Source organism: Manis pentadactyla, chromosome 7 (assembly GCF_030020395.1).
Source record: "Manis pentadactyla isolate mManPen7 chromosome 7, mManPen7.hap1, whole genome shotgun sequence".
In the NCBI taxonomy this organism is placed as follows: Eukaryota; Metazoa; Chordata; class Mammalia; order Pholidota; family Manidae; genus Manis; species Manis pentadactyla.
Genome location: NC_080025.1, coordinates 2,770,050 through 2,796,268, shown reverse-complemented (window position 1 = coordinate 2,796,268; position 26,219 = coordinate 2,770,050). Strand labels below are relative to the sequence as shown.

The 26,219-nt window shown below is 40.0% G+C and overlaps 1 protein-coding gene across 1 annotated transcript in view; it reads left to right on the top strand.

Moving 5' to 3' along the window:
- The window catches only part of CSMD1 (CUB and Sushi multiple domains 1), a 1,485,257-nt gene that overhangs the window by 26,340 nt on the left and 1,432,698 nt on the right, over positions 1–26,219 (top strand). The window lies entirely within an intron of this gene.

Sequence of the window (26,219 nt, the reverse complement as noted above, 5' to 3'; positions counted from 1 at the left end):
CTACACAAAGCAATTTCTATGCAAGCACACACTAGATATGTCAACTCCCACCCGAGACCCCTAAATCACAGTATATAAATAACAATAATAAAAATATAAATGTATTAACTGTCAAAAACAAAAGAGAATAAGTAAACCAGCAAATAAGGGTAGCAGCTATGTTTCTGGAATTCCTAGAAGGTAGATGAAGGAATTGTGGATTATTGAGCAAAACACTTGAAGGGCAGTTAATGCTTGTGGGGAGAGGTCACCTGTGGGCATGAAGCCTGTGTGTCTGCAGGGGCCTGGAGTGGCTCAGCAGCTGGGGGCCTTGGCAGTGTTGAATGCAGGGTTGAGGTCGGAGGCTGGAAGCAGGGAACATGGCTGAAAATCTGTATATGGGAGTGGCTAGATTCTTAGATCCTCTGCTGATACTGTGAATATTCTCTCGCATCCCACACTTTGCCCTGCATCCTAGGGAAGTGGAGATTCCCTTTCCAGAAGAATTAAATGACATTGCCTCTGGATTTAGGGACACTGAGAACCTTAATGGACTAAGAATGGAGAAGATCAGGTGAAATTGCCTGTACAAACTACTGAGTCCTTTGTCCTTTTCCTCTCCCTCAAAAGCACTGGCAGTCAGACACACATCTCCCACCATTATCAGCCCTTGTATTCCCCTCTTGCCTTTGTTACCTTCCACTTCACCTCTCCCCCTCCGGACAGGAGACTGGAGTATTCTTCTTTTTATCCTTTTATCCAATACCCATCTAGTTATGCCAGAATCCTCTAGTAAACTCATCAGAAATCAGTATTCACCCTATATAAGCTGAAAAAGAACTTGACATTTTTATTGTTTCATGTTTGACTGCATATTTGTTAAAGCCTCCAATACAAAAGACAACTGAAACAAATATGACAAAGAAAACAAAAGAAAATAAATAAAATGGAATAAGTCCTTTTGAAAAACTTTCCAAAATCATTGATCTCAAGAGATAAGAGAACTCTTGTATCCATGAAACAAGAACTGGGTGCAGTGAAAAGTGAACAGAGATAAATAACTACTGGTAATTATGAATATGGGAGCAGAATAAAACAATCAATAGATAGATTGGAAAACAAAAGTCAGAGAAATCTCCCCAATGGTCAATAGTAAAAATTTGAAATGAAAGGAAGAGATAGACAATAGGAAGCAATGGGAAATTAGTAGACTAGTAGTATTAAATAAATAATACCAAAAAATATCTGAGAATTAAGTGGCATACATTACCAGGTTGAAAATGTTATCTGAGCTAAGAAGAAAAGTCCCAGCCTAATAAAACCCCCATTAGTATAAAATTACAAAAGCAAACAAAAATAAGAGAAAGATATATATTAAAAAAATTTTTTTTAACATGGACAGCTACAAGGGTCTGGGAATTATGAACCTGAATTTCTCACAGTAAGATTGAGCAGTGCAGGGCAATGAACAGTGCCTTCAAAATTCTACCAGGAGATGATTTTCAGACTAGCCAAGCTAACTACCATGTGTTGGGGTGGAATAAATGGTTACTGGAGGATATGTTCCAATGTGTTGAGCCAGTAAACTCAACTACAAGAGAACATTTCAGGAAATCGAAGAACCTTTGGGAGGAGTGAGTTACTACCATGCATTCTTCAATTGATGATACCACTAGGTAGAAGAGTGTGCACTCAAAAAAGTAAGATATTTATCATTTCAGGAAATTTAATAAGTACATGGTAAGAAAGCAATCACCACAAGTTCCTTGGCATCTAAGATAAACACTGAATTTTAATTCACCAAAAAGTGTGGTTACTATTTGGGAGGACTCAAAGTGGGGATAACTTCTACAAGAGAGCTAGGTGTTCATCTATTGTGTTGGGAAGTCAGTGTATCAGGTAGGCTAAGAACACTATTTGGAAATGTATAGTGAATTCAGGAGAAACAGCCAAATAAATTATAAATCGTTGTATTTTAGGATTTAAGGTGCTTTTTAAATAAAACTTTCGGACTGATGTAAATATATTTATGTGATAGAAGAATTTGTCTATGTACAATGGATGATCATCCATTCTTAAAAATGAGGCTTTTGCAATAAGACAAATGAAGAAGCCTATTTTATTTTTAGGGAACTAGTGGACTAAACCAATCAATCTATGCATGTATGTATATATTTTCACTTTTCTACTTGCTCCTTGTGAAGAACTGACACACAGTCTCTGATACACAGACACCCCCCTGTACTTCTGCTCCTTGAAGAGTTATGCATAGGAAGCTTAGTAGTTTGGTACTTGACTTTTGTGACTGTCCCTAGCAATTCCAGCTCGAAGTAGCTTTCAACGGTGGGTCCCCTGCCAGCTCCCTCAGATGTACGTTTTCATGGTGTGATTTCTTTATTCTGTTCTGAGTAAAATGTCAGAACATTAAACACATCTATGTAAGGTAGGGGCTTTGCAAAATCAAGTAAATGTTATGTTCAAGCTTATCCATACTTTTGGTGCCCCTTCCTGTAAAGGTTTTTTATATTGTATCCTTTGAGTTTTACTAGATCAAACTTTCCTGAGTGAGACAATGATTTTCAGAAAAAACTAAAAAAGAGTTTTGGGGACCTAATACATTTCAGAAATAGTACCATGCATCCCTCCTAAAAAATATATTCATTATTTGGCAAATATTTTTCGATCTAGTCCCAACTCTGGCTGGATGTTGGAGACACGTCTGCCTTCCTGAGCACGCTTCCTAGGGGGATCGTGGGGACAGCAGACAGTTAACAGGACACACGGTGCGTGGGTTCATATTAGGATAATAAGTGTTGTTTACAAAGGAAACTATAGAGCAGGGCAACAGGGAGGTTCTTATAATTCCAGTGAGGGGGGAGGAGTTCATCTCATTGAGGAATTCACGTTTAATAAAGACTTCTGAACAGTTAGGTGTTTAGTTCGGTGGAAATCTGGGAAAAGAGCAATCTGGGTGGAAGCATCAGCCAAAACCCAGGCTGTGTGCAGGTACCTCGCGTGTGTCGTGAGGGTCGGCTGTTCAGCGCACCGAGAGGCCGTGCGTGGGAGGGTTCTGAGCAAAGGTGGCCAAGGTGGCTGCTGACTGAGAATAGGTTATGATCCAAGAAGCCGGGCAGAGGTGCCTGGAAGCCTACTGCAGTTAGGCGGGGGAGCTACAAACACGGCTCGTGCCAGGACGGCCACAGTGGGGAAGGAGGAAAATCGGTTAGACTCTGGACATGTCTGAAGAAAAACAAACAGCATATCCTGAGGGCATCGTACGCTCGCAAATGTTGAATAACAAGGCCCTCAGAAATCCTGCCATAAACAAACCAATTACATTTTCACTTAGCTTTGCCAAATATATGACCTCAGAATCCTTTTTTTAAAAAAATACATAACAACCATTATTTTGTGGCACTAATGTTTCGCAGCACATATTTGGAAATGCTGGCATAGAAACGAAGACAGTTTGCAAAAACTAAGCATAGCCTGAACTGTTCTTCAGCTAAGATCGTGTTCTGCTGCATGTGATGTGTGCTGTATGATGTGGCTTGATAGCCTCAGCTAAAACGTGCAACCAGCATTTCACAACTTTCCTATTTATAATTTTGTAATTCTCTGAAGATCGAAGGAGCAAAGGGCAGATCTTTATATTATTTTTCTAAAAATATTCTTTTCTCCTCATTGAATGAAGAAGTCAATAAATTATCTACTTTCTTTGACTAAAGGACATGCATTTTTCAGACACTTGTCAAGAGCAAAGGATATATTTTCTGCATGAAAGCTCTGCTTTTTTCACTTTTAGTTTAAAATGGGAAAATTACTGATGGTTTATAAAAAAGCTTCATTTATTTATTGAGTCACTAAATCTAATTAAGTCTATTATTCTTAAAAACTCCATGGTAACTCACAAACCCAGAAAGACTGATTCACATAGATTCCATACTTGAATAGCTTATTATTTTTGCAGCAGATCTCAGAGCACTGCCTTGTTTAAGCAGCTGTCAGAATTTCTATTCATTTCAAGAGTTTATAAATTAACTATGGGAATATTTCTGGCTGTGGTATGCTTGGTTCTGAAAGCTTTGGTATCTTCAATATTGATCGCGTGTTACTTTTAATACTTTCCACCTTCATGTACTTTTAATACGGGTTCACATCTCTTTAAAAGAAAAGTCCATTGGTTGCAAAATTCATCAGTTGTGTTTTAAAAGTGGTAGCTGAGGGCCAGCCGTAGCTAGTGGATTCTGACAAAGGGAAACATTTCACAAAATTAAATCATTAATATCGATGTGTCAGATTCGCGAACTCCCACTGAGCCCAGTTCTCTGATCTCACGTTGAAGTTACTGACCGTTCGTGGACTACATGAAGCACGTCCCACGGAAACGGAGGGTGTCACACACACACCTGCTCCAAAGGACATTCTGTGGTTTAGGGATTCTAAGTACACAAAAGACCTCCCAGAATTCCAGAGATCCATTCTGTGGATTAAGAACTACCAAGTACTCAACGCTCTGTAATATCAAATGCCAAAGATTCTTTCTCTTCAGCTGCGTGACTTGTACCATCTGTTGACATCACACAAGTTTGGAAGAATAACATGTTACTAAGGAGAAAGAAGCAGACGGAGTACTTCAAGAAAACGACTGAATACTTCTTACCAGCGCCGGTTTTATCAGTTTACACTTCCATCCCGCAAGCCTCGGGGGAGTGGTGTGCACGCATTTTCCACTTTTGTTTAGAGCACGATTGTCGTGTTCAGCTTGCCTCTAAGTTCCAAATTAAGGGTAACGAGCCCTCATAGGGAAGGCAAAGGGGTAATGGAGGCAGGATAAGTAAAGGAAAACACATCCTGTAGTGATGACTTTTCCTGTGTTTCTGTTAATTTCACCTTTGGGAAGCAAACCCCCATTTGCCTCTTCAGTGCATTGCTTTTTCTTTATAGGAGGATCTTTTCACAAGTTGGTTATTTTTACTCTTCTACAGAGAAACCTGCATCACAACCAATTTCTCACATAAAACACTTGACAGTTTGGAGAAAAGTAGTTATCTCCACATTGATATATTTTTCTCTCCTTAAATTATCAGGGGAGCTCAGGAAAGAAGCAGGTGTCTGTTCAGGGAGATGTCTGACCATACGGACTACGGAGTTGTGTATAATTGCTTTAGAACATCTATTTTTGATAATCCCCCAAATTTCACCTTTGTTGTCAATGCTTGCAGCATTGTTTTAAGAATTATTAGGGCCTTTGAACCTGGTTTGGGGTGAAACTTTCAAGCCTGACTCCAAGATTCCTGCAGGCAACACAGTGATACTTGACATGGTAGTCAGAGCCCTTGAGGTTTGCAGGCCAGTATTTCCAGTTGTCACAGAGAAAGCTCCTGCATAATTACCAGTTTTCATTTATTTGTGATATTCCTCATGAGTCATCGTATTTTCAAATGCATGTTTCTAGCATACCTGGCAATAGTCCCAAATGAATTATGTTCCTTCTCCCCTACATTGGGGGGACTCTGTGCTTCATTTCTTCTCAGAGTCCAAGCCAGACCTGCTTCTGCTCTGGCCATGTTGGGAGAGAGGGACGTGGTTCCGCCACCCTGGAGTACAGTGCAAATGGGTGCAGGCAGAAGCCTGCCAGGGTGCTGGGGACACGCGGGGGGCGAACACCATGGGCTCCTGGTGGCTGCGTGGGGCGTGCGCCCAGAAGCGGTGGGCTGCGTGACAGCAGCTAAGCAGAAGGTGACAGTGGCCTGCCGGTCCCACATCCACTCCGGGAATATTCACTCTTGGCTTTCACATAATCTTCTGGGGACATTAGGTTCATGTTACTGCACATAAATGAACATGAACGTGAGCGGTGTGTTTTGCTTAAGCCTCATTTCCACCCTCATGATTTTCTGCATTTACTCTATTAAACTGAGTTAATACATATTTTATACCATCTTATGACAAATGACTACACATTTGTGTTTGAAGTTCATTATATTCAGAATTTTTGTATGCATTTCTGTGGGGTATGGGTCTGCCCCTTAAGTTAAAAAAAAGTAGTTTTATTCCAGGTAATATGAGGTGAAAGTGTTGAACAAGGTAAGAAAATAACTCTAGGGAAACGTGTTACCTTCCGTGGGATGAAGTAGCTAGTTCTCTGCAGGCTGGTAGCCAGACCGCTTCCCCGGGCGGAGCGCTGACCACACGGGACGGAACCACCCGCACGTGGACATCCTCCTGGGTTACCTGGAGTGCTTTTCAAATATAAGTGCTTGGCCTGCAGGATTCTGATAAATGTTTAACAACTGTGTTCTGGGGGGCAATGGCCTTGATTCGCAGTCTGCCGGTTTCTGCCCTGTGAACACTGCCCCGGGGCCAGTCTGAAGCTGCCCACGTGGCCACGCCGAGCCTGGGGCTGCAGGGCCGTTGCCCTGAGGGGGCATGTGGCACCCCTGTCAGTGACGCACGTCAGATGTCATGGAGTTCAGTGTGTAAGAAGTAAGAGGGTTTGAGCATTACCTTTGTTCAATAACGTTTATTAATTATAATTTCCTAGAACTTATTTTCTGATGACTACTGGGCTCACAGGTGGCTTGTAAATGTCTGAAGACTTTGTGTGAGCAGGTGAGAGTCCACTCAGGACACCTGGGTCTCCATCCTGAGGTCGCCGGTGCCGGTGCCAGACCCCTCCTGACTCACAGTTGTCCCTGCTGATGCTGACCCCTGGGTCCCAGGCCCACGCTTGGAGAAACACTGACATTAGAGTGAGGAGAGTCCAGAGAAAAATAGGCTGGGTTTCTCTTCTGAAAAGGGCCATGGAAAAATCAGACAAATTAGGCAGGACCATTCTGCATGATACGATTTTTAAAGACAAAGGGGTTCAGTTTTCTCTGATCATTGCAATCAGGGATTTCAAAATAAGGATTCTCCAAATTCCTGATGTGACCGGTTAGATTGTACAAACTTGTCAACCCCAAAAGCAAAAGTAAGAGAAAGTAAGACATTTCTTCCTAAAGTCAGATATGGAAAACCGAGATTCGTCCAGCACAATTCACTGTTAATATTGCTATTGCTCGTGTGTCTCTCGATACTTCCATAATGTTGCATAGTTTGTGATAGCTTATAAAGAGCACATACATTAATTCATGCAGTACAAATTAAGTGTTTGCTTATGGTGGGGTTTTTCTCTGTAGTATATTCTTTAAAAATATATAACAATTGTAACTGGATACAATACAATATGCTTATTTCATATAAGATAAAATCGACCATGGCAGAATTGAGGGTTACTTTGTAGTCCATGTTGTTACAAGAGGCGATTGAATTCAATCATTGAATCATCAGATGATGTCAGCTATCCAAATTCTTTAAAGTACATGTAGTGCTCACCTAGAGCCGCCAGATTCAGTCAACTGGGGAGAGAAAAGAAGGAAACAACGAAAAATGAGTTGTAACTTTAGAGTCACAAATGGAAATACCACCTTTTTAATAACCAGCTTCCCTTATTTAAACCCGTTGTTGACACTTCAGTTATAACACTTATCACACCATATTTTAATTGGTAATTGTTGTTTAAAAATAATTCCTTAAACCATGAGCTCCTTGAGGTTGGGGAACATATAATATGTTATGTGTGTGTGTTTATTTCATTTTCTATTGCCAAATAGTAGTTTCTTAATTGACATGTGTTTGAACTGGCACATGGAAGAATATATGGAAGAAATAAGTTTATAAAATAGGAGAGAGAAACAAAAAAAGACCTAATGCCTCAATTCTGTGGGGCTGAGGAGCAGGAAGGAAGAAAGCTTCATTTATGCCACATTCTTTTTGGTCTTGGCTGTCCTTAGCGTGAGTGTGCATTAGATTCACCAGGGGAGCCTTTTAGATATTAAAATCCTTGGGTCCTGTCCCTGGCAATCTGATTCACTAAGCCCAGGGTTGGATCCCAGAGTCGGTTTTTTAACAAGAATCCCAGATAATTCTTCCTAATGTAGGACACACGCTTTGGGACAATTATTGAGGACAGACACAGAGATAGAGTAGCAGATGAACAGGTATTGATCTCCATCCAGATCTAGGTATAGAGACAACCTTAGCATCTTGTAGAAACAGTATATCAGTAATTCATTTTAAAGAGATGAACAGTTCATTCTAATTACCTCCATGTATTTCTACAAGTATAACCAGTTTTTTTCCTTATGAAATTTTATGGCTAGTTAACAATTATTTGTCACCAGTCACCCACAAAGGAGATAAAGCTTTATAACGGCACACTTGAAGTTACATAACTTATCACCATGAATATATTGGGGTCATCAAGCATTGTTCCCCACAAGACATTCATTTTGTGCTTAAAGTAAGAGTATTAATCATTAAGCTTTCACTTGTCAATCATATCTTCGCTATAGGCAGTTCCGTAAAAGTTGGTGCATGACTTAGTGTTTGTGAAGGGATACTTAGAGCAATTTTGGTTCGGATTAGGTACTGTACTGTCTGAATGACTGATGTAGTTACACGACTTAAAAATTATATTCAAACATAGGACTGAAGACTATTCAGTAAAACTCATTGGGAAATAAAAGATTTTCTTGACATCTGATGTCTTACACCTTGGGAATATTTATACCTTGAGAACTGAATCCAATCGATTCTAGTCAATACTCTTTTTCCATTTGTTTGAACGGATGTTTCTTCAGGGACTATAATTTGTTTAGCCTTAACAGATGCCCATATACTATGGTCATTCTTTCTTGTGGGAAAACATAAAAAAAAGAATAGTAATGTATAGGTATGGAATAAAAAGCCCCTCTATTCTCACATTAGAGATTATAATGTCTGGTAGTTTGTAGCAATGAATCAAGGCTCAGGGTGCCCTTCAGTGTTAACAGCCTTTCTTTGTTACACCAGGACCTGCATCAGGTGCTCAGAGTTATTCAGTTAAAAGCACCGACTACCAGGTAGATGTTTTATAGTTTCTTTAGCATATAAACTATACATTTAAATAAGGTAAAAATCTCAAAAAGAAGTATAGGGTTCTCTCAATATTTAACATGCATATATATATAATGAATATTTAATTTATTCCACCTGGTTTTGCTTCTGATAGACCTTAAAATTCATATTTGAACCTCTTCTGAAATTTCCATGTTAACTGTGCGCAAGTATAAATGGAATACAAAGCCATCGGGCAACTATTTTAACATTAAGTCTTCAAAATTGTATTAAGGGAAGTATTTGAGAACAGAGGCATTTCAGTAACTCAGGAAAGAGTAAACTTGCTTGCCTTTTAAAATCTTTTCTCACAGATAAAAGTGTGTGTAAGTATGTAAATCCAGTAAGTATGACCCACTAGTATACATTGTTCTGTTTTGTAACTGTTGAATGTGAGAACATAGGGGCATTTGAATCAACGTGACATTGTCTTCTTGTATTTCACTGAGTGGGTTTATTTTCATTCCCCAAAAGGCTGATTAACTGTCTCAGAAAATAAGTGACTGTTGCCTCCCTAGAACTATTTGTTATAACTTATGTCCCATTTTATTATCTATAATAATTTAATTGTACCTTATAGAAAAAAAATATACTAAAGCTCCACAGAACTTACACATTTTTTACATTTTGATTAAGTTATTTTACCATGTAGTAAAAGTATATATGCTAATCACAAGATAACTTACTTCTGCAAAATATTTAATGAAATTAAGACTACCCAAATTTATTTGGGATATGTGAACATCGTAGCAGTCTATTTGCCCATGATATTTTATTAAGTACGTTCTGTGTATGTGCATTTTCTCTAAATTGTGTGCAATTACCGTCTCTTAGGATACACAGTGCTCAGTAGTTGTTAGGCTCTTGGGGAACTATCAATTCCAGCTTTGGGGGAAAAACACTTTTTTCTAAGTCTAAAAATAGAAAACAGTAATATTTCACAGCACACTGCATGTACAGAGTATCACAAACAGTTGGTTAACTCCACTGATCGTTATAAACAGCCTGTGAGAAGGATGCAGCCCTGAAATCTGCATCAGAGGTTGGATGAAATGCCCAGGGTGGGGATAAGGGCTGCAGAACATCGGTAATACTGGGGGAATCTTCCCGGCGACACCATGACCAAGGATTGCTCATTTTCCAGTAAAAGCAAGCAAACCCCACAGAACACTTCACAGCTCCAGAGTCATTCACGGGCATTTACAGGCATTTCTTGGGCCATGTTTTTTTCCTTTCCGTTTTGTGCAGAGCATGTTGAAGAAGAATCACACCTCCAGCAGGAGACTGCCTAGAACAATTAGCAATTAAGCGCAGAAATGGCTAAAGCAATGGAAATGTGTGTATGGAGGCAGTTTTTCAAAGACTGAACTTCGAACAATCTTGGGCAGAGACTAAAAAGTCCCTGCCAGGAATGTCACTAGACAGAGCCCTTCATTCTGGATGAACGTGGGTCACACCCGGGGCTCCCATGAGTCGCAATCAGGACAGAAAACAAAACCCCTCATTTTTATAAGAAAAAAGACTATATACTTAATAGACTGAGGATGATTAATTTCTTACCCCTACTGTGTAGCTGTTTTATTTTCCATTCAATTTCAGTTGATATACCTAAAGTGATAGAAGCTTTAATCCTATTTTTATAAGTGACATCCTTAAATGAACACTTCTTTGCTTAACTTTCTTAAAATCTTTCTTTCAAGGACAACTATAATGTCACACCGTTCAACTGTCCACTTATCAGAATCAATAGTAAATTAATGGAAATGTTTGGTTAATCTATCAATTTTGTTGTTTTAATTGATTCAGAAAATCATCAAATATTTTTCAGAATACCTTTGGGCATAAGAGTTTGATTATACAATTCTACCTAAAAGTAGCCTGCAGGGTAGGGCATGGACATAGATAAAAATATTCTAATAGTAGTAAATTGTGACTCTTTATCTTTAGATATTTCTATTACTCTATTCTTCAAGCTCTTTTGCTTTAATCATAAAAGATGTTCATGATGAATTAAATAAAATTGCCTATTAGTTGTTTAAACTGCTATTGCAATATGAGAGAATATGTGTACTGAGACAGAGAGAGATCTATATAAATCCTAATTTCCAGGTTTGCTTAATATTAATTAACATACCAGTTGAGGGAACTCCATGAAAAAACTTAATATCATTTTATTTGGAAATCTAATGAGCAAATTTCCAGGAAACAAAACTTACCAAAAACTTTGCAGTGGCAGTCCTCTACTACTAGTTAATGCACGGTTTGTCAGCCGTGGCTCTGCTGATGTTCTGGACCAGGTACTTCTTGGTTGGCGGGACAGAGGCAGCTGTCGGAGCATCTCGGGGTCTTTAGCAGCATCATTAGATACCAACTGTGACATGTGACAACAAAGGATGTCTCCCTAGGACAAGCATTGCATTGAAGGAAGCAGTGGTAGAACGTTTTCTCTCAAAAAAACCTGCCATACCCAAATCATTTTCCAAGTAAATTCCACCAAATATTAAATGTACAGATGGTTGGAATTTTCTACAATTCTAAAGATGTGAAAAAGAGAAGTGCCAATTTATGAGGCCAAGATAACGTTGATACCAAGACAGATATGGATTGGATGGGAAAAGGAAAAGCATAAGTCATTATCATTTATGAAGGTAGGTGCAAAAATCTTGAGCAAATTTATTTACAAACCAAATGCAATGGCATATAAAATGATAGCGAAACTGAGCTTACCCCATTAAAATAAGGAAGGGTCCCTTGCAGCACCTGGTTGCCATCTAGCACATTTACAGAGTAAAGTAGTACAACAAAGTCATATGATCATAACAATAGAAGCAAAGAGGCATTTGACGAAATTCCACAATCACTTATGATTAAGACATTTGTCAAACTGGGAGCAGAAGGAAACTTCCTTAAAGTGATACACAGTATCAGACTTGCTATATAAAGTGTATCTAAAAGCATATCCACCCAAATCTACAGGAAACTGTTCTTAATAGAGCAACATGATGGTTTCTTTAAAATCAGTGCTGAAAAAGATCCTCACAACCTTTCCTCGGCCTTATGCTGCAGCTCCCTTCTAGGGTAATAAGGAGATCAAAAATATATTGACAGTTTCAGGGCCGCGAAGGAAGAAATCAAACACCCTTACTCTTCAGTGATACAGTTGCTTGATGAAAAATCTACAAGATTATGCATGAATTATTAGAGATGTAAGGGTTTAGCAACCTAGCAACAAGTACATATTTGTAATTCTGTACCTCAGCAACACTTTTTAAAATGTAATTTAGAAAGGCATCATTTGAAATGTCAATAAAACGTGATTTACCAGGAATAAACCATATAATAGATTTTCAAGACAAGTATTTAAAAGATTATAGGACCTTAATGAAGGTCATTTAAAAAATCTAAATAAATGGAGGCATTACCCGTGCTCTTATAAATGATTACTGAGTATCAAAAATACATAAATTCTTCCCCCCAAATCTATAAATTCAACCAAAATACCAATAGGAGTTTTTAATGGACCTTGACAAGCTGTTGAAATCTTTTTTTTGTGAAGGCAGTGTTCACACAAGAATGGCGTGAGGAAGAACAACAGAGTAATAAGGTTTAGATAAAATCTATTTGATGACATTATCCCAATCAAGAGAGTACATTTTTAAGTCATAGGCCGGCGGGACATAGTCGAGGGTTGATGGATCAATGAAACCAGGAGGGATCCTTCAATAAATGTTATTGGGACAACTGCTTATTTAAGTAAAAAAAGGACACTAGATTTCCATTTCAATCCATTCACATATAATAATTCTGGATAAATTAAGGCTTAAATAGTAAACTGAAGCTTTTACAATAAAATGTATCCTAGGCCTAAAATTTCTTAAAAAATATATAATCATCAAAGGTACTAACCATAACATAGAAACACAATTTATAACACAAATAAGAAACTCAGTTCATCAAAAGATAACAGAGAAATATATATCCAGAACAAACCAGTAGATATGCTTAAAAAAATGTAACTGACAGGTGATTAGTACAGAATACACAATTATTTCAAGAAAAAACATACAACAAAAAAAAAACCTAATGGAAAAATATGCCAATATTGTAAATTATCACACCAAGAAAAGAGGAAACCAAACATAGACAGTTGCAGTACCAAGTCATAAAAACATCAACCCTATTAGAGATCATGATACAGTTTAAAAGCTTAGATGTTGTTTGACACACTAGATTGGCAAATGGTACAATCCATAGCAGTGGCAATTGTTAGAACAATGGTTTAGTGGGAAATCTTATGTCTGTTGATGCAAGTATACATTGATACAAACATTTGGAAAACCATTTACTTAAAAAAATATTAAATGTCCTTGCAATTTTACAAGTAATAAGTATACATGCCTAGAGAAACTCTTACATATTTATCACCGGAAGAGGCATGTAAGGAAGTTCACAGAAACAGATTTCTTTTTATATATATAGATACATATATATACATAGTTACATGTATATACATATTTTCTTTATATTATGTTATATTTATATTATGTTTTTTGTATATATATATCTTTATATTATATTGTTTATATATATATATATATATATATATATATATATGCAATAAAAAATACAAAAAAAATGGGAATAACCCAAATATCCAACAGGAAATCAGACACATTAACTGTGATATGTTTACAAAAGCACCATGTATACAGCAATGAAAACTAATGAAATGTTGCTCCATGCAATGATCATGAATGAACTTGAGAAATATATTATTGATTGAAAAAAGGCAAATCCCAGTAGGACATTGATTTTATAAACCATGAAATAAACAAAACAACGATATATTTTAGTTAAAATATATTTTTAAGGCAGGAATGATAAACACAAAACCCAAGATCATGATTACTTACCAAGGGAAGAGGCCAAGGGTGGCATACGTTTAGCCCATCAGTAAGAAGAACATACATGCAAATTTTTCATACAAGTTAATTTGTATTCAAAAAATTGTCATATCACCTACTTGGCTACGAGTGTAATTGTCACAGCACAGGGTTTTTTATTTTCCCAATGTCTATGGTGTAGGCAGAGGAAAAGTAAAAAATTGTGCTATTTTAGTTGTCTGGGTGGAGAAAAATGTTGGTCATTTTCAGATTAAATTCTAGGGAATTTCCTATTATTGTTGAAAGTGTTTTGGACACTTAAGCATTAACTGGGAAGACTTCTGTCCAAACTAATGAATTGTCTGGCAAGTTTTCTGAGTATCTGATGCAAAGATGATTAGTGTAATTATAAAAGTGTCATTGTTTGAGAGAAAAATGTAGCTAACTGCAGTGAATTCCTTCTGGTGAAGTTTTTCCACCTATTTTATTCGTTTTTCATTTTTATCTTAGAGATACATGCATAAATGAGTACAGATGGTTACAGATCGCTATTAGCAATATGAATAAAATAGCCCATGATAAATTTTATAGTATTCACAAAAATATCAGTAAATCAAACCTCTTATTTTGTTGATTGATTTATTAGCAGTTTGATTACAAAGGTGTTTATTACTAGCCTTTCAGTGTGATTCATATCGTATATAAAGAAAATAAAATATTAAAATGTACACACATATAGAAGCTGTCTTCTTTCAAGTGACAATTATATTTTCTAATTACTAAAGAAACCATGGCTTTGGTTCAAAATGGTATGTTACAATAAGTGTGCAATTCTAAGCATGTTTTATTTAAAGAGGGTCATCGTCTAATTAATAGCCATGCAGTTAACACCATAACGTTGGTAAGAAAAATCGCCGAACGCCCCGCTGCTGCCTGGTAACTGGCTGTGCGCACACCCTGCCTCCTGGGGGCACGAGCCACGGGGTGGTCACCGCTGCACCGCTGCGGTTTTCACGCGGGTGTCAGAATCTAAACGTGGAATAAAGGTGGCACGTCATTCCTCAGACAGATGCTGATACTGAGTATTGTGTCCAGGTGTACAGAGGCAGTGACCTTCCTGAGGACAGACCGCACTGCCCGCCCAGGCGGACTCAGGCCATGGCTGCCCGCTGTGCCCAGATAGCGGACTCTGTGTGGAGCCCCCGGGCAGCCCAGCCTGTGCCAGGCCCCCACGCTGCCCCCACTGCCCTAGTGCATGGGCCTGGTGACTCAGTGCACCTGTCATCGCAGAGACGTTCCAGGAAGGGGGCCTGTGGCATCCTCAAAACCCGACCCGTGGCTTCAGAGGGCATCCCATGTCCTTGAGGTGGCTAGTTTGGGGAAACACTTTCCTGGGCTTGGAGGCGCACGTCAGAGGCAGAAGCCCCCAAGATCCCACCAAGGGGACCCAGGGCCCAGAGGACAGCAGAAGGGCTGCTCAGTGCTGCGCTTCAGAGTTTCGACCTGAAGCCACTCGGGTGTTGCCTCGACCCCGGTGTGACCAGGGCCGTGTGAGAAGGCTGGACACGACGCTGGGTGCCCGCTGTGGGCAGTTGGGCTGGAGGACGGCAGCCGGGCCTGGGTGAGATCCTCCTGGATGGTCTGCCCTGCACCCGCACGCCTGTCTGTTCCTCTCCTGTTGCCTTGCTTACCCCTCCCGGTAGGTTCTCCTGACGCGCTGTGTCCCTTCGGGGCATGTCATTCAGGAGCCGCTGGGGTTCCCTGCCACACAGAAAGCACTTCTGATTTCCGGTGTGTGGCCTTGGGACCTTCGCAGGTGGGGCCTGCTCTCTCTCCGACCTCTCCCGTCCCTTCTCGGGCATTCGCCGCTGCCCCCGGGAGCGCCCACCCCCATACCACCCCAAGCCTGCGATTACTTTCCTCCGTGTGTCACTGTTAGTGCCGGCAGACCCTTGGGAAATCTTTCCTCAAACTCATTCAGATATTCAGATTTTGCCAGTTTACCTCCATCACATAGAATTTCTTCCAGAAGTTTCTTCAGGTTGCTCTAGTCTTCATTTTTCCCTTGTACTTTTACTCTATATTGCGTATTTTTTTTCCTCTGATCTCCTTCCACCTTTTATTTTGTTTTTTCTAAATGACACCAGTTTTGTTTTTTTTTGGTAAAATATCGTAACATAAAATTTACCATTTTAATCACTTTTACTGTGCCGTTTAGTAGCCTGAAGTACATTCACATGATTGCAACCATCACTACACTGCCGTCTCTCTCCAGAGATTTTCATTTTGAAAAACGGACACTGTATCCTCATGATTCCCAAACTCTCTGCTTCCCCAGCCCTTGTCAACCATTCTATTTTCTGTTTCTGTGAATTTGAATATTCGGGATGCCTTACAGACGTGGAACCTTAACGGTATTTGTCCTTCTGTGACTGGCCTATTACGTGATGTCCTTGAGATTCATCCATGGTGAGGCCCGTCTAGAACTCCCTTCCTTTTCCAAGGTAAGTGTTTCATGCTCTCCACTGTACGCACACACCACATGCTCTTAACCGTGCCTCCGCCGAGGGGAACTGTGTCTGCTGTGAACAGTACATCTATGAACACGGTATGCAAATACCTCTTTGAGACTCTGCTTTTAATTCTTCCAGGTATGTGCCCAAAAGTAGAATTTCTGGTTCTTATGATAACGGTCTTCTAAATTTTTTGAGGAATTTCTATATTATTTTCCATAGCAGCTGTACCACCCTTTGCACAAACGTTCCATTTTCTCCACTCTCCTTGCCAACATCTGTTATTTCCTATTTGTTCTGATAGTATCCATCCCACTGGGCATGAGGTGATGCCTCATTGTGATTAAACTGGTATTTCCCTAATGATTAGTGATGTTGAACATCTTTTCATATGCCCATTGTCCTGTATCACATAAGTTTTTGAGTTAATATTTATATGTTTATTTCTTTTATGTTACTTCTGACTTCTTGGGTTGACTGTAAACTCCTTTAGGTAATGCCTCTAATTCTGAATCTAATGTGTTCTTCAACTTTCACAAGCTTTGTGGGGTATTCACTTAGTTGATGAGGATGTTAAGAAATAGAGAAAAATTACATTGAATGAGAAAATTTCCATAACTGTCTGGCCAGAGTGTTGGGCATGATTTTGCTGGCCCTTATCATTTGCCTCCACGGTCCCTGGCGACCTGCTTTCTCTTGACCTCTCTTGCAATCTTTGCACTTTCCTTAAAATCCTCACTGTATTGGAACTTCACAGCTCTGCTAGGACCCCTCTTTTCTCTATAGTCTCTTGGTCTTCATCATCTCTCCTAAGGATTTCCAAGTCTAAATTCCTGGATTTGTCTCTTTCAGGAGGCTTCCCACTAATTCATGTGCCCACAACTCAACAGAAATAAGACTTGACTTGAATGCCTTTATTCTTCCATTTCAAATGTCCTTGTGTCGCTGCAGCTGTACCCAGGCTGCTCCAGGCTGTTGAACTTATTTTCGACTCTTAATTCTTCTTTACTTGCCAAAGAAAACAGCCAACACTCTCATCCGTTTCCCTCCTGTAGTTCCACAATCAGTAGCCCTGCCCCGGCTCGGTGCTCCCGAAAGGGTCTCCGGACGATTCACCTATTTCAGGTGGTACCTTGGCTTTGATTTGCTCCAATTACTGCCACTGTCAAATATCTCCTCATAAGCGTTGATTTTTATCACGTACTTTTCTTGAAGAGCAACTTAAGAACATTCTTTTTTGTCTATCATATCAAGATGGATATCTTCAAATATTTTAAGGGGTGACATATGGAACAGATAAGAGATTCAGCTTTCTAGAGAGGATAACCTGGGCAGCATAGCAGAAATCAGAAAGCCAGTATTTGTTACATAGAATATCTATGTGTAATTATTAGAGGTATTTATAAATGGAATTGGTTACAGAAAAGTGATAATTTTCAAGCAATGATCTGACTGGTCTTGGAAAATATCTGTGAGGAAGAGCTTACTAACTGGGGGAAAACAGAATCAGCCCTCTAGCATCCTTCAAATTGTGAAATCTGTGGAATTCTGTGAGGGTGCCATTTATTCTAAATCATGACTCGCGTATATCCCCACTTCCTGACCTGGCCTGCCTGTAGGATAGCCGAGCTCTGCAGAGTCCTGGGAGCACCTTACTTCCTCGGAACTGCCTTCATCAGCCTGCTGTCATCCTGAATGGGTGCCCATCACTTGCAAGACATTGTGTCGGTGTTCAGAGCTTTCCAAAGAGCTTTCGCAGAATGGCTTCTAAACAGATTTTCACTCTCTTGGAACTCCTTAACACACTATTATCACAACTTTATTTATGTTACTGGTTGAAATTCCCTAGCTGTATCGTGAATGCACGGCATTTCTCCTTAGCCGTGTTTACTGAGGTCAGTAATGGGATGCTGTGCTAATTCTGGGTCTGCCATATCGCCCATCACAGTCATACCAAGTGTCTCGAATGTGCACACTTGATGGATAGACTGGGAAATGGAGGAAGATGTACACACTGGACCGTTGGTTCTCGATGACTTAAGCATTAGCGTGCAGTCACACTTTTAAATATGTGAGAATTACTAATCCATGCATTAGTTTAATAGTCATAGGAGAATATTTAAAAAAGCAATGTCACAAATGTAAATTAAACTCTCAAACTTAGTGAACACTGTATCCTGCCCTTCTGAGAGGGGCAGTATAAATGTGTATAAATTAATTTAGTATGTCATGATAAAATCACTAGCAAATAAACAAAAACTATAAGGATGCAAAGAAAATAAGTCATTCTATCTGTAGAAATCTGGCAAGGATAAAAGAGACATGTTGAATCGTAAGGGTTACCCAGGTGGAGGAGGGAAGTGGGTTCAGAACAAAGGAAAAACAAGAGTAAGACATAGTGTGTGTGTGTTTGTGTATTGGATGAAAATAAGTGACTTGAAAACTAAATAGGGTTAGCTTATGACACAGTTCTGCTTACTCAGAATTTTGAATAATATAATGGTTTGAACCTGTTTTGTTATTTAAAAAACTGAATCACACACACACACACACACACACACACACACATAAGCAGATCATAGAGTGTCCTGTTTGCAGATTTGGGGTTACCAAATTTCTGATGGTTTTCATTGACTAGAGTACAAATGAAAAAAATGGCAAAGACTGCAGAAAAATAATTCCTTCACATAGACAACTGATTTTGTAAAAAACTTATCTCCTTTTTTTGAAATTGTGAAAATGTTGCTGGGCACAGTAGCTTCGTGCATGAGTTACATTGGAACAGAATATCGCAAGTGTATTAGACCATCACGAGAAAATGTTTTTATTTTGCACCCAAGAGCAATGCGTGCTTCATCGAAAGAACTTGTTGAAGCAAACCCAGGCACTTAATAATGTTTTTCAATAAATATTTTTGTCTTTATTTAATCCATGTTGGGTGATAGGGAATTATAATGCTAAGGAATTAAAAGCAGAGGCTAAAGACAAACTTTCAAAACTCAGAACTGAGAGTCATCTCTGCTCTGTGGCTCCCACTCAATGGCCTTTTCTTTGCTTACTCTGTTTTTAATGTTGGATTTTTCATATACACTCTGAACATGGTGGACAATGTCATTTTCTCGAAATGGAACACGACCCGCTAACAGTTGCTTACAAGTTGTGCCCATTCCTTTCCATTGTGCCCTCTGTGGGGGGTCCCAGGCTTTCTCTGTGGCCCCGGCAGCTGGAGTGGTGGGCTGTCTGTGTGGTTCCCCAGCTGGCCTCTGACCCCCAACCACCCCACTAAGCTTCAGCCACATTGGGCTTATTACAGCTGCGTGCTGACATCAGTTTATGTTTGCACGAGTGCTTTTATGAATATGTGTGTTTCCCACAAGACTGGAATTACCGGGAGGGCAGGCACCACCTCCGTCTTTGCAGCACAGGGCCTGGTGTTCTGAGCAAGAACCTCTACAGTGAATTAGTTCCCTTTAAATGCGAGCAGACATGCGTGTCTTTTACTAGAAGTCAACTCATTCATCATATGTATGTCCCTTGTTCATGGGAAGTAGGCATCATGGGAGGCGACATTTATCATGATCATAGGCAAGTGTGTTGAGAAGCATTGTGGAGTTTTGGGAATTCCTAATATATCATCTTATTGCTCTTGTACTTTTCTCCCCTAATTCTTCGAAGTCTAATGAAAAAAGTCTTGAAATTATTAATAAGCATTTCCCATCTGCCATTCTCTCCTGAGCTTCTTCGCTGGTAGCCAAGGGAACAATTCTGCCGACTTCTCTCTTTCTCCAAGTCTCTTAACTGTGGGTTGAGGCTGGTCTACAAATGGATGTTTTCAGTTATTAACCCAAAAATCTTCGTTGTCACGAAAAGTGGGTGAATGTGTAAGCACTTGAAAATGCTTGCCTCTCGAACTACTCTTTTCTCCAAGTATTTTTGAAAACACAGATTACCTTGGGGGGGATCAATCATAAATGCCAAAGGAACTTGTTTCAAAAACAAAATACAGTAGATGAAAACAGAATTTGGAGAAGTAGAAGGCTGCCATGTGGGAAGGAGAGAAGACAGGTGACGTGGCCACTGTAGTGTTAATGTTTCCTTTCTGCTGTCGATGCGGACTTGCTCTATTAGGTCCTTGTATCCTGCAGTGTGTGCGTGTGTGTACACACCACATGATCACACACATCACTCTCATCTTCCTCTGCCCAGGCCGAGAAGTCAAGGCATCATTCATACACCTAAAGAAAGCATTCTTCTATTTTAAATGGGTGAAATAATTCATGGGCTCCTGTTTTATGTTTCCTGCAGATCCTGTGACACTGCCGAGGTATTTAGAGGACTTTCCTTCTCTTTGCTCTTTATCATGCTGACAGGACGAGAGATTCGGTGCAGTAGGTCACTCACCATCATTTTTGTCACCACTGTGTGCTTTGTAAATCTCTTTTCATCCAGTACCTCAGTTCATACATTTCCTCAGAGTTATTTATCATAGGAAAAAGAGAGAGAAAAAAAAACTTACTCTGAATACTCCACCCCGTAAAACTGCTCTGTGGGAACTCACCGTACCAAATACCAGCATGTGACCTTTTCTTTTTGCTAATTTACAAAAACAAAGAGTGGGGAGTAACTTCTAGATTCCAAGAATGCTTCTAATAGTCAAGACAAGGCTAAATCACCTGGTCTTCCCTTATTTAAAAATATTGTTTTTTTTGTTAATAAAACATAAGGGAAAAAGAATAACTCCACATGAAAGTGAAAATTCCTATTGAATCCTTGTGTCATTTTGTGTTACTCTTAGTAGCAATGTTGTTTTAAGGAAAAGCTAATTGATTTTAGTGTGCTTTTAGCGGCCAAACGTACAGATGATTATAACATGGCTTTTATCTGTATTTTTCTATTAAAATCAATGATTAAAGAACCACAGTGAATGGTTTACCAGTTATAGGTAATGCTTAGTAATGTCAGTGCCCCCTCTTGGGTTAAAACCCATCTGCTAGGCCTGTGGATAATTTGAAATGTTGACATGTATATTAAATGAGGTGTACCACAGTTAGTTCCACTTAAAATACCTAAGATATTCTGCCCCCAAACATTTATTTGGAAAGATAGTCTATAAACAAGAAGCATATCTAGAAAAGGTGAGTAAGATGTAAGTCTTGTAATGATCACGTACTGTGGACAGAATTCTTTTTCCTTTGATTTTTCTATTTCTGTAAATTTATGCATATCTTCCATTTTTGGACCTTGTATTTCTTCCTAAATAGAAAACTTTGAGCAGGTTGATTTGTCTTTCCAATTCTCCCCTGCCTGTAGTTACGATTCCACGTATGTATTTGGAGAATTAAACTTCAAAAAGTGAGCAGTATGTTCGATGATGACGTATATACACACAAATTTTAACTAATCCCTATATATGGAAGTACAGTCGGTTCCTGCCTCCTGACTTGACATGCCTGTTTGGGCTCGGGATGCCGCAGGCAGACCATGTGAACCAGGACAGAAACCATTTTTTCTAACTGTAATCACCTGTACTGCCTGCCTGTGATTATTTCAATTTCGCTGGGCTGTTTGATTAAGCCTTTCCCCAAAGCACTGCACTTTGAGTTCCTATTATTCTTGGCTGTTTTGTAGATTCTCCTTTGAAACTGCTGGGAAGGGGGCACAGGCACTGATGGCTCCTGGAGACAGCGTGGCATCCCCGGGCATCCCGTTGGGGATGCACAGCGGCCCATGAGTCTCCAGGTCTTCCCATTCCATGATGTGTGAGTCTGAACTGGGTAAAAAGCAGGCCAGGACGCTCCGGCTCCCCTTCTCACATTCCTCTTTATTCTTGATCACACGAGGACTTCCTAGAATTTATCCGTTTCCATCAAATGACCTTCATTTCATTTCTCAATTGTATTATACCAAAACATGAAATATGAAGGGCTTACTTCTTTAACTGTAATGGTGATACCAGCCAGAGAGTTTGAACCTACCTGTGTGAGTACAGGGTGAGTGAGAAGAGCTGGCAGCCTTAGTGCCCAGAATACTGCAATTAGGGAAAAAGTTCATAACAATGTGTGGTTGTATCCATCCATCCATCCACCCGCCCACCCGTCCACCCATCCAACCACCCGCTGCAGACCCGGCTGCCTTACATAAGACATGCTGTGTAGCCTCGTGATCTCAGGCTTGAGGACTCAGACTCTTTGGCATCGCCAAGCACCTCAGGTGAACTGGCAGGGGCATCACAGAGTGCCAGGGCGTCCGCGGTCCCTGGGGAGGGGGTCGAGGGCAAGCAGGACTGCGTCTCCATCTGCAAGGAACAGGAAAGCTTCCTAAAGAAAGTCCTGCCTCAGCTCAAGCAGGGACAGTGATTACGATTTGAGGATAGCTAAGCAAAGAAGAAAAGTGTGGCGCAAGAATCATCCTAGGTTTAAAAAAAAAAAGTAATCAATCTAGGTCCACAAAACACATACAGGAAGGCAGACGTGTGAGAGACTGTGCCATATCCAGGGAATTTCAAATCTTTTCATGTGATGGCTCCATAGGGCCAAGTGGGGAGCTGGAAGATGGGAATCTGGGCATAAAGGCAGAAACACTGTCATAAAGGCATGTCACTGAGGTCTGAAGAGCTTATCTGCTTACACGTGTAGACTGCTAGCCTTAAGTTCAACATGGGTAGATGACAGATGGATAGATAGCTAGTTACAGATGATACAGATAGATACATGATAGATGCTGGATGACAACTCGATAGATTATAGATTGGTTGATAGATTACAGCTACAGGATGGCTGGCTGGATGGCTGGCTGGCTGGATGGGTGGATGACGGAGAGAGAGATGAAGGGACTGGTACCACGTGAAGGCTGTGTTCCTCTGGGCCATGTCTCCATCTTGTTGCTGCCTGGGACTCCCGTTGCTGCTCGGAACCTCTGGCTCTCATTCAGGACTTTCTAGTTTACCTGACTCGGTGCAGTGTTTATGTGAACATAGGCTGGGGGTTTTCAAAACCACATTCAAAGCATGGAACATCTTGGATTAATTTCTTTAATTTGATGACACCATAAAACATCTACTTCACGGGGAGACAAATAACTGTAAATGTAAAGCATAAGGTTGCGACATAATGGCATACTGATGCGGGCCTGTCTGAAGCCAGACGTCGGGGAGCGCTGGCCCTTCCTGGCTGCTGGGGGTGTTCGGGAGACCTTGGCAGAGCGCCGTGGGGGGCGGGCGGCACCCGTCGCAGTGCCCGGCCCTTGGCTCCTTCACAGCTGATGCCCCATCACCGTCTGTCGCCCCCAAAGAGATTGTTGTCCTTCACCCTGAGGGCACCTCCTCCTTCAGCCACCCATTTATTTATTTAAAAAGTAAAAGCCAAATAAAAATACATGACTGCTGAGCTGGTGGTCACTCTGGGGTTTTGCAGTTGGGTGAGATGAACTTCATGTGTTTCTGGCCATTTTGAAGTTTAAAAACCTAACTGTTGGAACCCCAAGCAAAATAATGTTGCTCTGTCTGAATCAATCATTTCTTTAAACTTTTATATTTTTAGTAAAAGTTGTATGTATTTGAAGTTGTACAACATAATTTCATATATATATATATGTATATATAGTGAATTGACTTACTGTCAGATTCATTGACATCATATCCTCACAGTTACCTTTTTTTGTGTCACGAGGGCACCTGAAATCTATTTGTAGCACATTTCCAGTGTTCAGTACCATTTATTGACTAGTCATCACACCGTGCATCAGAGCCCTCGCCTTGATCATCCTACCTGGCAGCATCTCTTTGAATGTTTGTGTCAAATATTTTTATTATATGTTTATGTCAAATATTTTCATCTGATATTGACTGTTTATGTCAGGTATTTTTCATTCGACATAAATGTGCAGACCTCCCACCCAGATCCGCTTAGAAAACCCAGGAGGGAGCGTCTGTGAATAGTTGTAAGTTGGCGTCCGTGCCCACCGTCCATGCCACCCGGTCATTTCACACACCCTCGGGGGCGTCTGACGGCCGTGGGGCCGGGGCTTGCTGCTGAGAAAACACTCTGGAGAAGTCAAAGCACAGTTTTTTGAAAGTGTATTTTCTTTCTGACTTGAAGCCACAGAGCAACTGCTGGCATTCCCTTACCTTCTGCCCTGGCATTTCTCTCCTCCTTAGCTTTAAAATTAATTTTCTTTATCTTGACACATAGACCCAAAATATGACTTTTTTTCCCCCATAGGAACAGACGGTGTGGAGGCAGCAGAATGTACAGCTTACCAAATGGGGGGGACACTATATTTAAACAGCACATGCATGCATGGCTGTGCTGCTGGGCAGATCGTGCCCCCCTGAGGGTGTGCCTACTGCTTTTCTAGAACTCACTAGTGCCTCATAACATACTTAGAGGGAAAACGTAGCTCATGGGAAGGAAGGAAGGAAGAATGGCGGGATGGGGACAAAGGAAGAAACAGGGGAGGAAAGGAAAAAAGATAATTCTATCCTGGATAGAGAACAAATCAAGGCCAGGATTAGAGCAGTTAAAGCTTCGTGTACCAAGCACAGCTGCTCGTAACCTGATGCTTTAGCATGAGAAAGACAGGAAGAGACATCTTTTAATTCACCAGCAAAGGAAAATTCTATACTGATTTTTAAAATCCTGTCTCTACTCTGTGCGTTTTGGCTAGAGGCCTATAACAGACGTGTGTGTCATACCACAGATTCAGGCAACGGGTTTGAGCCACGGCAAAAATCGGTGTCAATACTTTTGGGGTCATGGAAGTAATCTGCAGAAAGATTAGAAGTATTGAGCAGAAAGGGAAGATCAAGAAACCCTATGAATTGGATAACATTTTTTTATTAAATCAATTTAAATGTGTGTTATTTAAGGAGTATTATAAAATGCTCCTTAAAAGGCTTCTTTTGTTTCTGCCCACCGTGTAGGGCTGGTGTTCGCTGAGCTTGTTCCTGTAACCCTACCAACTCCTTCTCAAAATGCATGGAAACAGGCACACTTGCAGAACGACCGCTTCTATTTGCCAGAATTGCTGGACTATCAGGTTTCCAAGATAAGACCAAATGTGACACGTATAAAATAGAATAAGGGCTTTATTTTCAATTAGCTTCTTAGCTAACTGCTTTCATTTCTGTTTCATCTTAATTGAACTAAGCTTAATGAGGTAGTAGATTATTTCTGTTCAAGACCAACTGCCAGAGAGATTTTGGAAGTCTTTGTATCTTCAGCTCGCAGAAGGAACAGACTCAGTGTGCAGATATTCTGGTTTCTGAAATCAGCATTGGGTGTGTTCTTTCTTCCTCCTAGAAATATGTCAAGTGCGTACTTACTGGATACCAAATGTTACTTTGTAAAACAATTTTATGTAAAAGTCACTTTTCTAACAGGAGACAAGTTATATTTAAAAAGCTTCCTGAAATGAAGGGAAGGAATTCAGTTTACACTTTTAATTATAGCAGAGCCCTATTGATGTAATGAATCTATCTGGATGCAACTAAGATGGGATTGCAAGCTGAAAAATTTCAAGTGAAAATTGCTTTAGTAAATGCAATCATGCTGTTGTTTAATATGTAAAATACTCAATATTGGCAGCATGTATTTTATTTATTAATATCTATATGAAATAAACCTTCAAAGTAACTGTAAGTAAATTTTTACTCTGAGTGTGAACAATTAATGCACATTGCACAGGATTTGTTATGTAAGCATTCAGAGTTCAAAGAATATTTGTGAACTACATATACCCACATAACAATCAATACACGTAGGACTTCTGAAAATGCTCTAAAAATTTATTGCATTTAAAACCATTTCACAAGCAGTTACTGCTGGCTTTGTGAGCCTCACCATGCCTTGGGGATGACCATACT